This window comes from Adiantum capillus-veneris, chromosome 28, assembly GCF_014529385.1.
Source record: "Adiantum capillus-veneris isolate H3 chromosome 28, ASM1452938v2, whole genome shotgun sequence".
Taxonomy (NCBI): Eukaryota; Viridiplantae; Streptophyta; class Polypodiopsida; order Polypodiales; family Pteridaceae; genus Adiantum; species Adiantum capillus-veneris.
In genome coordinates this window covers 9,390,340-9,405,007 of record NC_140958.1, presented here as the reverse complement: position 1 = coordinate 9,405,007, position 14,668 = coordinate 9,390,340, and positions in this window count along the sequence as shown.

Genomic DNA, 14,668 nt, shown 5'->3' with positions numbered 1-14,668 from the left:
AGTGAACTCGAAGAGATGCAACTACTAACTCTACAAGCAAATCGATTGCACTAAAGCCAAGTAATCTGCCTATGTCCTTCTACACAGCTCTACAGTCATCACGCCCGTTCACCATGCAAATCATATCGGAATCGCACGAAACTTGAAGGGAAGCTACAAGGGACTATCACGAACATATCATATCACTGTCATAGCATTATGGAGAGGTACAATGATCACGATCGTTTGTACCACAGTACGCAAAAACAGTAAACGGATGATCCTAAAGGGCCGTTTTCGGGTCCCTAAAGCCTCTTCTAGGGTCAAAACAACATAAAATATGCATATGAACACTCAAAACAGCGATTTAAGGCCTGAACGGATGAGTTTGAAACCTTCACCAAATCTTGAATGCTTACACTTGAATGAAAGAGCAGAGTAAGAGGAACACAATGCAAGAAACAAAACTGAATTTGGATTACCGTAGCCATAGAAGTGATGATTACAAGTTGGAGCAAAGAGGTAGCTCTCTGTACGTAATGCAGTAGTCACTTATCTTCAAAAAACTGATCTCCCCTTTCCCGCTAACCTTAGTGTATTATATACCTAGGGCTTTCTAAAGTGGCCGGCGGCCAACTTCTCATGGACCTTTACATACATCATTGGAAAAATTACATCTTTGACTTAGACTTGACATAGACGATTGACATTAGGCTTTTACAGGGTTTGATGTATTAAACATCGGAAAATAATGTGACCACATCAAAACTTGGCCGGATGACTCAACGGCGCCTTGGCTAGGTGGGCACTTGTATGTTGTTATCACCTCCAAACAATCCCCCCTTCCTAGCTCGTGTCGTCCCTTGAAACGACCATTTGTAGTCTATTCTTCTTGTTGATGAGACTCCCCCCTTCCTTGATTGAGTTATATCTGGCATGTTTTGCTTGTTCAAATGGGGTGCCCATTTGCCTTTGATTGATGAACATGTGTTCTTGTGATTTGGATGTTGTGGACGAGGCATTTGTGCATGTTGTTGCACATCTTGCTTTACCTTTCCATTTGTGCAGTTGGTCGATGATACCTGCTTCTTTGGATACTTTGCCTCCTTGTGCAATTGACTTTTTATTGGAGCTCGTATCTCAAAATGTTTGAGACTTTGACATGTGTGCACTGGCATCTCCAGTTTGATTTTCTTTGCCACTTTGTCAATAGAGCTTTGTTGGTATCTTTGAAGATAAGAGCTGCTTTTGTCGAAGCGTGGTTGAGAACAATGTGGCCCCACTTTATCTCTTTGAAGATCGTGTAACAAATTCTTTATTGGTTTCAGTTGATGGAAGGAATATATACAATAGAATAGTGATGGGTGTTTCTAAATTAGGGTCTAGAACCTGAATGACCAAAGGGAAAAACCCAGTGGGAAAAAATGCCTTTGGTATACGCTTTTGGGGTTGAAAACTTGGAAGTTGAGTACCTGTTCATGCAAGGTGAGTGCTTGGGAGAAATAAAGTAAGAGTGCGTAATGCAAGTGCCAATTATGGGACACTCTATATGCACACAAGAGTTCTTTCAAGAAAATTATGCAGTGTGAAAAATGAGTTGTTGGGTGTAGGTGCTTCAAGGAATAAATGTAGCACATGTGATATCCAAGGACATCTCAATATCTTCCACATTTCCAAGAAGGGTTTTTGATGTTGAAGCTTCTCCACTCATTACTCACTAAGCATAGTGCGTGAGTGTCTTTCGAACTCTCTTCTTCACTTTACCAAACTTAAAATACATAGACTTGGACTCTTATGCTCACCTATACCAGCATGAGCGACACCACATAAATATGCTCAACTCCTCCACCTTGAGCAGTACCTAGAATAGCTAAGACTCTTAGACCACAAAGAATATTACTTGAAGCTTTGGGACTAATTCCTTGCTCATTTAGTGGCTCAGCTGCCCGACTCTTGACTTTTATGCCATGTATTTGTAATGGAGACTTGGACTTACCTATTCATGGCCTTAAATCCAATGCCATAAGTTCTTGAGATTAATGCCTCTATCATTGTGTTGGTCTTTGGATGCCACCATTTTGTCGAGTAGGCTGGCATATTTTGACTCCTCTTGTTGTATGTTGATACTTCTTTGTAAAACAAGTCCTTCAGCTTTGATAGGGCTTGATGTAGCCTTTGCATTAAATTCCATGAGAAGCGATTGTCGAGATGTGTGGGTTCTCTGTGATTGAGTTTCCACTAGAAATTTTGGAACCCATCTTGTTTTTGGTCCTTGTGTGACCGTCTTTGGCATTTTATCTTCTTCTATGAATTGATGGACACTAGGCTTTGGTATCCAAACCTGATGATTTCCATTGTAAAAGCCTTGCTTCTGTAATTGATGACAAGGTATCCATCTGTAGATTGCAGCAGCCTTGGTTGTAATTGGCTTCTGTTGGCTTTTGTTTGTCATTGCTTGCTTTGGAGTAGAAGCTTGTGCTGCTTGATTTCTCTTCGTTGTTCCCGATTGAGCTACAATTTTTGGTAACCATATTTGGGTGTTACCTTCATAAAATCCTTGTGCTTCAAGTAGATTCACTGGAATCATCCGCTGATTCACCTGTTTGTGTTGGGTATCTTCGTTGAAGCCTGATTTCGGTACCCAAACTTTTCGCGTTGCCCGCTTGGAAGGTCTTTTTGTTTGCCTTTTGTTGGTGTTCTTTTGCTTGCCTGAGTATTTTGTATTCCATTGATAGCACATCTTGTTCCTTGTAGAACCCGTTGGTTGAGGTGGGTAGGTCCAGGCTATTACTTTAGGCTTTTTGGCCCAAACATTAGTGTTTCCTTGGAAATAGCCTTGAGCAGTGATGATTGACTCATTTGATGCTATCCACCCTGTCACCTTTTGTTGTTGTGGTTGAACCCGTGTTTTATGTATCCAAACTGGGTCTTTGACTTGGATGTGATCTTCGGATACCAACACCTGCTCGACATTCTTCGGCTTTTTCTGGATGCTTTTCTGTGATGGAAACTTTGGTTGATAGACTTTTTGCTTTGGTTTCCATTGCATTGTTGATGGTGTGGCTCTTGATGTAGAGGCTTCGTGGGAAATTTGATGGAAGCTCGTTGAAGGTAAAGTCATCTGGTGAGGTTGATATACTTCAATGTTTACCTTTGCTTTACCTTTTTCCACGATGGTTGGTGATTTCTTCTCTACATGGATTTGAGAAGCTTCATGGAGTCTTACCGTTGTTGTTGTTGAAGCTTTTGATTGTTGTCGAAAGAAGATGTTCCTCCAGCTTTCTGTTAGGACCAGACTCTCTTTGATATGATGGGAGTTGATTATGTGGAAAGTATCTTTATACTCCCCGGTACTCAATTTGAGTACAGCTTCAGCCACTCCAAAGCTAGGAATCGGCATTTTTGAACTTGTGTAAACTGTTTCTTCTAGCTCATTGATTGGTGGATTTCCCATCATGATCCACGTTCCATAAGTCGTTAGATTCTTTGTTGCTTCTGGATCTATTGTAGCCGAACATGTAAACTTGAGCCCTGTTTGTCCGCATAAATTGAATTTGATCATCGTAGGAGATAGTCCATATTCTTCTTTGTCCCTGTTCTTCTTTTGATCTTGCGTTTGTTGAAGATTTGTCGTTGAACTTGGAAGCTTTTATCCTTCATCTACTTTCATTTGCACTTTTTCTGGAGTCGGCTTCTTTGAAACAGCTTTTGTCGATTCTTTAGGTATGTCAATGATGACATATTCTCGTTGTTGCTCTGCTTTCTTCATGTGCACTTTGGCATCATGCTCCATGACATAGCTATTTGTTTCACCTTTTCTGCCTTCACACTCACAAATCTCGTTAGCTTCCTTCAACACTTTCAACATAAAACATGAAACTAGGTCGTAGCCTTCTTCATCACAAAATTTAGTCGGGGTCACCTCATTTACACACACATCCAAGGTTGCCAATATTTTAGTCCATCCAAATGGCTCAAATAATTGCTCTGGAAAGGGTTCCGGTATGTAAGCTTCATCGGCCATTGATCTTTCTAGGATGCAATCCTCCTTCACTGAGCTTCCACACTTCGAAACACCACACATCCAAAGTTCTTGTTTGGTTTGTAGCCACACATGTATCTCTTTCCCATTGACTATAGAAGAGTCAATTTCTTCTAACGGAGTTCTATTCACATCTCTATAGCTATGGTCTTTTATGCTTATTTTTGTGGTGATCTTTTTATGTCTCAAGTAGATATAATCATAGCCTCAATCTTGAACCATCTTAAGTTGACGCATGAAAGGTCTTCCTAAAATGATATCAAAATTGTTCCCTTTTCCAAAATCTACTATTGCAAATGTATGTTCATATTCAATTCCACAAGAAGTCACAATAATTTGCTCTAAGATACCAAGAGTTTTTTCTGTGTATCCATCTGCAAGTTGCAGCTTCATTCTAGTTTTCCTAAGCGCTGGTCTACCCCATTTTTTCCAAATGTCGTTTGTGGCTATGGCTACTCCAGCCCCACTATCAAGTATAGCCAATGTTTTAACTCCTTTGTATTCCACAGGTAAGGTGGTGTTTCCTTCTTCTCCTTCGCAATATTCCCCCACCTTGTTTATTGGCACAGGTTTAGCATCTGCACTTTCTTGTTGAGTTTTGTTTGATTGTTCATTTGAGGGTCGATCTGGAAGAGGTATCTTTAATCCCATCTTCCCCAAATTATTGCCTACTTCATCCCATACATGTGGTCTAATCTTAAGCAGTTCAGATAGAGTAATGGTGCACTATATTGGAGCTGACATCAACTCTTTCATACTCTTTGTATCCATCATCTTGGATATGGCTTTCCTCTGAGATGGCACCACTCTAGTCTCTGAGTCTGCCTCATGTTCTCCTATGTATGAGGGTAAGGTCTTCAAGGACTCTGGTTTGCTTTCAATTGAAACTTCTGTCCCTGCATCTCCATTTAGAGATTGAATGTCTCCATGATAGACTTCATTCCCTGTATCGACCTCAATTATGGGTGTAGATTTAAAAGTCGCACTTCCATCTTTTGCACTTCTAATTGCTTCCCACAATGCATTTGGCCATGGCTCATCTATCTCTAGGATAGGTGCCATAAATTGTGATCTTGACCTTGCATCATTAGTGGTGTTGGCCACTACTTGATCATCTAGTTGAATTTTTAGGTTGTTGGTTTGTGTTGCAGTCTTTGCTTGCACATCCTTTTGTGATTCTAGCTCAATGTTTCTTTGAGTTAATGTTTCAACAACCTTTGCCTTAGGCATTTCAAATCCAACACTTTTTGGTTTTGTTTTTGGAGGTGGAATTGGTGCTTCAGGCTCCATCATTGCCTGTGCAATTTTTACCAATTCCTTACACATTTTCAACCTCTCAGTCTCTACCTCAGCATGAGGATTTTTCATCCCTCGTTTCTCTAGGGTTTGGTTGGGTTTCAATCTAGCCTCATATGCTTCCAGTGCAGCATCTAATGGCTCTAGGACTTTGTCTACCAACACAGATCCTCCGGAAGATGCCTTCCTTGGTTTCTTATTGTTCACCACCGTTTTGTTTTCCCGTTCTTGTTTTAACTGCTCCTTTGTCTCTTGTAATTCTGTTTGTAGTGCAATTTGATTTGTAATTGTTTTTTATTTAATTCTGTCTCTTTGGCTTTCCAGGATTTTCTCCCAGTTCTCACTGACACACTAGCTATTTCCCCTTGTTTGGGTTATTGATCTTTCTCCTCATTAGCTTGGTACTCAGCATTTTCTTTTGCTTGGGCTCTAGTCACTACCTTCACAGGAATTTTGGGTTCTGCCTCTGATCCACTTGGAGAAGGTAACACTCCCACAACATTCATTTGTTGTTTTTCCCTGTTTGTTTGGTCTAATTTGCTTCAAATCAATTTTTGAACAAGCATAGATGCATAAAAACATGCAAGGAACAAAACTGTGAAGTCAAAACAATTTTTTGCAACCAAAGTAATTAATCACGGCTATTTACAGCTGAGTAAATTTTTCAACTTTTTGCAAATTTGGCTTCATAGGTTTGAAGTATATACCAAATACATGCTCTGAGTGAAATATGTGCTAGTTTGGATGCATAGGGTGAAATGGTACCAAATTTTGGCTTTAGGTCTCTGCAACAATAGATATAAAGGAAATTTGAGATTTTGAGCTCCAAATTGGTTCAAAGTTGGTTGGTGGGCTTAACACATGATGTACTTTGGATGTATGATGTCAAAATATCCAAACTTCCCAATTTTGGCTAGAAAGTAAATAATCGCGATTATTAACTTTTCTATCAAAATTAGCATATTTTGGTACAACTGGGTTCTAGGCATTGTATAGACCTTGGGTATGAGATATGAGGTGATTTGGATCAAAAAATGTTGTCCATAATCCAAAAATTGGCTTGCAAAGACTTCCTTGCGTTTTTTTTTGGCAATTTTCTAAGTAATGGGTGCTCATTTTGGCTCATACTTGATTTTTGGCATGTAATAGGTGTGTACACATGATAGGTGAGGTGAGGTGACAATTTCCAAGCAAAAAGGATGCAAAAGTAAATAATCGTGATTATTTACAACAGTGACAAATTCTTTGCAAAACTTACAAATCTTGACCTAGATATATTCCATACACCTGAAACAAGTCCTAAATTGAATTTGGTCAATTTTGGTCATGCTGGCATCACTTTGTGCTTTGTCGACTCTGAAATCACCATTTTTTGTGACTACACTTCCTGTTGGGTTGGTCAGTCAACTTCGAGGCTTTGGATTGACTCATTTGGAGTCAGTTTGACTCCTTATGTCGAATTTGATGGTTTATAACCTTCGAGACGTTTTCTACTTTTTGAGGGCTTTGCTTGATGGATTTCACCAAACCAATCAGATACATTGTATAAGGACCTCATAAGCAAGCCATCTGTGGAGTCAGATCGGAATTTTGGCATTTGCCAAAAACCTAGCTTTTCTACTGGGGACCCCCTCGACCCCTGTCGAATGGTCAACTAATGATATAGAAAGGTATTATTATGTTAGTGCATATTATGGTTCAAATCCCATTTGATTTGGTCGAGCTGGCAGGCCGCTATGGTCAGTTTTTGGTCGTAGGTCTTCGTGCACTGCTCGGTTAGGGCTTTAGACTAGCTACCGGCCGTACAAAATGGATCATTGGCGAATAAAGAACTTACCCCTCATGTCTCGTATGAGACGGCGCTGAAAATGGTCAATTGTGGGCTCCAGAAAAGTGGCGCGAGAGAGACCGAAATCTCTCTCTGCAAAGGCTGCAAGCGGAAATGAGGTGGTTTTAGCCTACCTTGGATATCTATACCCGGACTTCCCGAGCCAATTTTTCTAGATTCCCTCATTAGTCCTACTAGGCCATGAAATCTATGTTAGACTCAAAAATTTCCCTGATCGGATTCCTGTAGCTCATTCTGCAAGAATTTTGCAAAAGTAGGCCTGGCTGCCTAATTTAGGCTTCCCGCTTCCATCTTTTGATTTCATTGAATTTTTTGTGTTTGTCCGCCTTGTCCTTTTGATTACCATCACGTCTTCCATTTTTCCATATGAGCTTCTTGCTATTTATTATTAATTTTTGACCTGTTTATTTGAAAAAATCAAAGAAAATAGCAAAATGCTCTAAAAAAGTCAAGTGAAAATCCAATAATTAAAAAAATCCATTGAAAAACATAGCTTTGTTGTTTTTTGTTGGATTTTTCTATTTTTAAGCCTCATTATCAATAAAAATGATGAAAAATATCCCAAAAAGGACTATTTTTGATGATTTTCTGATAGTATATACACTATTTACACTCATCGAAAAAATGATGAATTATAAGGGAATTATTAGGTAATTTTTCAAAAATCACATGTTAACATCAAACTTTTTCCTCCCTCTTCAAACATTGCCCTTAATTACTTAGTACTTAGTGCCCTTTCACCCCTCCTAAATGGCGTACTCCAGGACGACTGTGTGCATGGGTTGAACAATTGTGTCTATGCATAGCCGTGGTTGGCTCTACCATGCTATGAAGATCAATGCAATTCAAACTATTATGTTGTGCATGAGTTGGGTCTTGAGTAATTAACTCAAGGGTTTCCGATATTGAAGTTTGCTGTGTTGATGTCTTCCAAAGAGCAAATCTTGTAGCTTGTGTGCTCTCTGTTTAATTGTACCATCAGCACACTGATTGCTTGAGCTGTTGGTAGAACTTTTGATTGTTGTCGAGATTTTTCTTGCCATTGGTAGCTTGGTCTGCTTGGTGCTGCATGGTGTGGTGGAGTCTTTTGAGACTTAACTCGCCATTGCTTGATTGGTTTTGCTGTTTGTGGAGAAGATAAGTGCTCCTTTTTCTTGCAAAACATTTCCATGTTAGGTTCCTTGCTGGGTGATGCCCATTTCTGTGTTTTAACCCTTGGAACCTTCTTTTGTTTTATCGGTGAAGTTTTAGGCACCCAGATTTGAATTGGTTTATCCTTAAGCTGTGCTTTTGGTACCCAAATTTTCCTGACTCCTTGCATGCTACTTGTAGCATTTAACTATCGAGAGGATGGAGAAGATTGACTACTTTGTGGTTTGGTCTGCTGATTGCTTCTTTTCCATTCCTCCTTGCTTGGTGCAATTGGAACAATGAGTTGTCCTCCTTTAGTGATAGCTTTAGCTGATTTGTATCCCAATCTGGTACTGCTTTGTATGTTTGCATCCAGGGAATTCCAAGAATCGTCATCTTATTCATGTGTTCATCTGGTAAGCATACAAAGTGACGAGGATATGAACATCCATGTACTATCACATTCAAGTTGACTACTCCCAATGTTGGAGTTGGCTTTTTGTTGCATCCTTTGATTGTCGTTATTCCTGTTGTCAATGCTTGACTTGTTGCCTTTTTGTACGTGGAATAACTTACTGTATTTACTGTAGCTCATGTGTCAATCAAAGCATTGGCGCTATGATTGTTGAGCTTTACTTGGATGTGCAGGTCCATTCCGTCTAACTAGTCATCATTTGTTGAAACTGCATCTGCCGTTCATCTATTTCTAGAGTGTTGATGTAAATCAATATCTGTTAATTCTTGAGAGCAGCTTTTCGCTTGAGTACCCGAAGCCGAGCTTCCTCTTGGGCTTCATCAATAACCTGCTGTCGTTTAATCTTCCTTTGCTTGGCTGCATGCATTCTTTCTAGCGATTCATTGGTTAGTGGCAAATTGTATTTCTTTAAACAACATCCACTAATCCAATTAGCCATTGGTTCACCATCTAGGGTGGACAATTTTACTACATCACTTGGAGATACATCTTCAATGATAAACGGTCCGTTTCCCTTTTTCTTAAACTTGGGAATGTATTGCTTAAGGGAATAGATTAAAAATAAGTCCCCTTCTTCAAGATTTTTGTGATTAAGTGGGAATCAAAAAACTATTTTTGTTTCCGCTTTTGTGCATAGATATGAGCTATAGTAGTTAGCCTTTGCTCATCTAGCTTTTCCAAATATTCAAGTCTTTCTGACAATTCATGTCCAGTCCACTCAAGATTCTGTGCTACCCTTAATGTCGACAATAGAAACTCTATTGGAAGTATGGCATCAAGACCATAAACAAGGTTAAAGGGTGTGGCATTTAAAGTTGTTTTGAATGAAACTCAATAAGCCCATAGAGCAGCATGGAGATTCATTCCCCAGTCCGTTCTTCCTGAACTAACCACTTTAGTCAGTACCAAACTAATAATTTTATTCGTATACTCAACTTGTCCGTTTGCTTGCGGGTGATAGGGAGCTGATTTGTTATGGATGACCATGAACTGATTAAGAAAATACTCGATTATCTCATTGAGAAAATGAGTTTCCCGATCACTAACAATCTCTATTGGCAGTCCATATCTCGTGAATACATACTCATGTAAGAATGCAACAATGGTTCTTGCATCATTCTTTTGAGTTGCTTTAGCCTTGGCCCACTTGGTCAAATAGTCTGTAGCTACAATGATATATTGAGCTTGGGTTCTATTATAAGCAGGTGGCTGTATTGGTCCAACAAAATCTATACCCCATTTTGTGAAAGCTCTAGTCCCCATCATTGGTCTTAAGGGCATGCTATCTACTCGTGTTGGAATTTTTGCTCGTTGACAAGCATCACACCTTCAAATATATTCTTTGGAATCTGAAAAAAGTGTTGGCCACCATATGCCTGCCATCAAGATTGCTTTTGCGGTGGTCTCACTGGAAAAGTTACCTCCAGCTAATCCAGCAAATGCTTGTTCTATAATTTCCAAATATACTCGTTTTCATTTGGACAAAGACGCAAATGTTGATCTTTACCTCTCCGATACAATTGGTTCCCAATAAGAGTGTAGTCTCTTGCTTCAGTTTCAATTGCTCTTTGACGACGTTTACTCATATCCTCCTGAAATGTTCGGCTCGATAAGTAAGTAGCTAGATAGTTACTCCACTTATGAGCATGTGACATTTGAAACAATATTACATGAGGTATGGGTATTTGTTTTTGACATTGAGGGAAATCCTTTAGAAAAGATCGAACATCTCTCCTCATAGTCGGCCAAAATACTCCAAGTCTCAAGATCCGTTGCATAGTTTGGTCTTCCGCAAAGTGAATTCCTAATATCGTAACATGTGCTTGACTTAGGTACTGTTCTTGTTCTTCAGGATTAATGCATAAGATCAATATCCCGTCTTGATTTCTTTTGTATAGCCTACCAGCTAGTAATTGATAGATAGCCGATTGCTCGCTTAATCCAATTGTGATAGGAAGGTGGTATTTGTGAATCCACTTGATCAATTGTCATTAATGACACAATGTTTTTCGACCATCTAGGTATCATTTCCACGGAGAACAAATAGGCATCTAGTAGATCATTGTCTACCCCTTTAGGTGATTCTCTTGAACTAATCCTTGACAAGTGATCTGCTCGTGGATGTGTAGTGCCCTTTTTTACCACAGTGAAATCAAATTTGAGAAGAATGATGAACCATATCATTATTCTCCCTGTGTTGCATGGCTTGTGACCAAATACAACAAAGCTTGGTGGTCCACAAAGAACACAAACTTGTTGGCTAATAGGTAATGTCTATACTTTTTAACGACATAGATAATTTCTAATCCTTTGATTTCAGTGGTTGTCGGCTAGCATAAGAAATAGGAAAGTCAATTTTACCATCTCCTGGTTGAGCTAGTATACAACCGGTAGCAAAATTGGAAGCATCTACATGTACGTGGAATACCTTATTCCAATCTGGTGCTTTCAATATTGGAGCTGAGGTAAGAGCTTGCTTAAGCTTCATGAAGGATTCTTCACATGCCTCGGTCCATTCAAAGTATGTAATCAAGCTATGCATGGGTTTTTCAATTATAGCGTACATGTAGATGAACCGTCGCGGTAATATCCACAATTCTCCATGAAGGCTTGTACCCCCTTGACTGTTGTTGGTCTAGGCAAATCAACAATGACATGAATCTTCTCAATATCCATAGCTATGCCATTTTTAGACACTATATGTCCAAGAATTTTTCCTTGTCTACCCATGAATGTGTACTTTTCAGGATTTAAGAAAATCGTATAAAGTCCACATTTTTCAAATACCTTTTTGAGGTGTTCAAAATGATTAGCCCGGATTGATGAATGTACGCATAGATCATCCATGTATACTTCTAAGAATTTCCTAAGATATTCTTTGAAAGCATGGCTCATCAACCTTTGAAACGTGGATGGAGAATTAGTTAACCCAAATGGCATAACCCGATAGGAAAATATACCCCATTCTGTTGCAAAAGTAGTTTTATGCTGATCTTTTGGGTTAACCAAAAGATCAGCATAAAACCAAAAGTTGATTGTATCCCAAAAATCCATCTAAGAAGCTATAAGCTTCTTTTCCTGCACCTCGTTCTAAAACATGCTCAGTTATCGGAAGAGGAAAGTTGTCTCTAATGGTAGCTGCATTCACCTTTTTGAGATTACACACACTCTTAATTTTCCATTGTTCTTGGGTACTACCACAATTGGAGATACCCAATCTGTGTGTTCAATTTCGTAAATGAATTCAACTTCATTTAGTTTTTTAATCTCTTTGTTTATCTTCCTGGCAAATGTTTTATTATACATGTATGGCCTTTGTCTACTTTGTTTCGCATCATCTCTCATGGGTATGGTATGTTGACAGATTTCTGGATCAACACCCTTGAGATCCTTGTAAGACCAAGCAAAGATATCTCGGTATTCCTTTAACAAGCTCAACAAGAGATCTGCTTCTTCTTCTGTTAGGTCATTCGCAATGTAAGCCAGTCTAGGCTCTTCTCCTGGTTCAGCCAAGTCTATCCTTTTAGCGTTTTCAGGTCCTTCGTAAGACTTGCCCTGTTTTCGTAGTTCCCTAACAGGTTGTTCCACTATGATTTTCCGATCTTGGAGAGTATATTTTCTGTAATGGGATGGAACATGCATTACATCCTTACCATCCTCTTCCGTGGTTTCCATTTCCGTTGTGTATATCTCCTTTAGATATTTTTTCAACTCTTGATATTTCTTTTTCCGCTTGGCTCATGTCATGGTTGGCTTCTTATCCTGTGATTTTGCTTGAGTACCCTTCCTTTTTTTTCTCAATGGTTGAGAAATTTTTGAGTTTTTGTTTGAAGGATATCTTCCAGTGATTTTGTCCGTGACACAGTCATTTTCATCTATTTGCATCAAAAATTGTGTTTTACTGGAGACTCATGGCATAGGTCATGTTTTCACAATACTAGTGTCTCTCTTTCGTCTATACCATTTTTGTCTTCTTGATTTCTGGTTTGGAAAGTCAAAAAAGTTTTCCTCCCCTCCTTTTAAAAGTAGCTTAGCTCTCATATGCTCTTTTTCTAACCCTGAATCTTTTGAGGTATCTGAGTGTTCATCTAACTCATTAGTTGCATTGTAATAGAGGTCTGAAAATACTTGTTGAGATTTCATTAAGTCTTTGGGTTCCTCACCTTCGTCTTTAATGTTGAGGATTGAAATCATTTGGATGGGAAATATGTCGTAGCCATCCTCATTGCAAAATTGAGTAGGCATAGACGTATTCACACATACATCCATTGTCGCTAAAATTTGAGTCCACTCGAATGGCTCAAACAAATGTTGTGGAAAGGGTTCAAGTACATAGGCTTCGTCTGTGCAGTCCCTTTCTAGCATACATTCCTCTCATCTTAAGCTTCCGTTTTTTGAAGCTCCAGACATCTAGATAGAAGTGTCTTTGTTTAACCAGGATGGAAGCTTAGTTTTAGACGAAGAGACTGAATCAAACTCTTGGATGGGTGTTTTCAAGACATCTCTATAAGTGTGATCTTTTGGATTTACTTTTGTTATAGATCCCACTTGCTTCAAGTACAGATAATTGTCTCCCCAATCTTAGATAAGTTGTACCTGTCGCATGAAAGGTCTTCTCAATATGATTTCATAGTTGAGTTTTTTTCCCAAAGTCTACTATGGCAAAAGTGTGTTGGTATTCAATTCCTATGGAATTGACTATCACCTTTTCAAGTAGCCTTAATGGTCTCTCAATGTGTCCGTTAGCCAACTGCAATTTCATTCGAGTTTGTCTAATGGCTGGCTGTCCCCAAGATTCTCATACTGCTTTAGTGACTATGGCTATGCCAGATCCACTATCCAGTATCGCCATGGTTTCAATGTCATTATATTTCATTGGGAGGCTAGTGTTTACTTCCTCTCCTTCATAATATTCTCCAACTTTGTTCATGGGAACTGATCGAATCTCTTTGTTGTCCATTTCATTTTTCAAATTTTCCAATTTTTTTGAGATTAACCCTGTTATCCCCACCTTCTCTAGGGTTTTTTGTAAATCATTCCATAAGTATGGTTTGAGCTTTAGCAATTCTCCCAAGGTAAGAGTGCATTGGATGGGTGTAGACATGATTGAATGAATGTTGTCTACTTTTAGGGTATGCTAAGCTCTTTTTACTTGAGTGGTCTTACACACGATGGATTCATCTTCATTATCTCCCAAGTAAGAAGGTAATGTTTTCAAGTTCAATGGTTTCGACATTCCTGAAGCTTCCGATCCACAACCCCCGTACAAGGATTGTACATCCATGTTCATATCAGACGGTAGGTTATCCAACCATACTTCCTCTATAGGAGCTGACTTTAGAGTTAGGCTCCCATCATTGATCTCTCTCACTTTTTCCCGTAAGTGTCCTGGCGAGTCTTCCTCTACAAATGGAATTCCGTCTAAGGCATCTTCACTGTCAGGCACTATAAGCTGTGGTTTGTTTGGTTCAAGGTGGAGTTCTGTCACCTCATCAGATTTTTCTTTAGTGTCTCTCACCACAAGATCTTTAGGTTTTGTGATACTTTCAAGCTTCTTTTTTTGTTTTTCCAGCATTTTTTGTGTGATTCTTACCAAATTTTGATAAGATTCCAGCTTTGTTGCTTCCATTTCTGGAGAAGGATAGTTTTTCCATTTGTTTTCCATGTTTTGGCCTGCTTTAAGTCCTGCTTGGTAGGCTTCTAAGGCGGCATTAATAGGCTCAAAAACTTTATCAACCAGAATGGATCCTCCAGATTTCACGGTTGTTTCTTTAAATTGGCTTCCAGTTTCTTTCAACTTTTCCTGGAATAGCTTTTTTTCTTTCTCCTCGATGTCTACCCGTTCTTTTTGTTTTCTCATCTCATATCTTTTGCTTCTGCTCCTTTTGATTCTTTT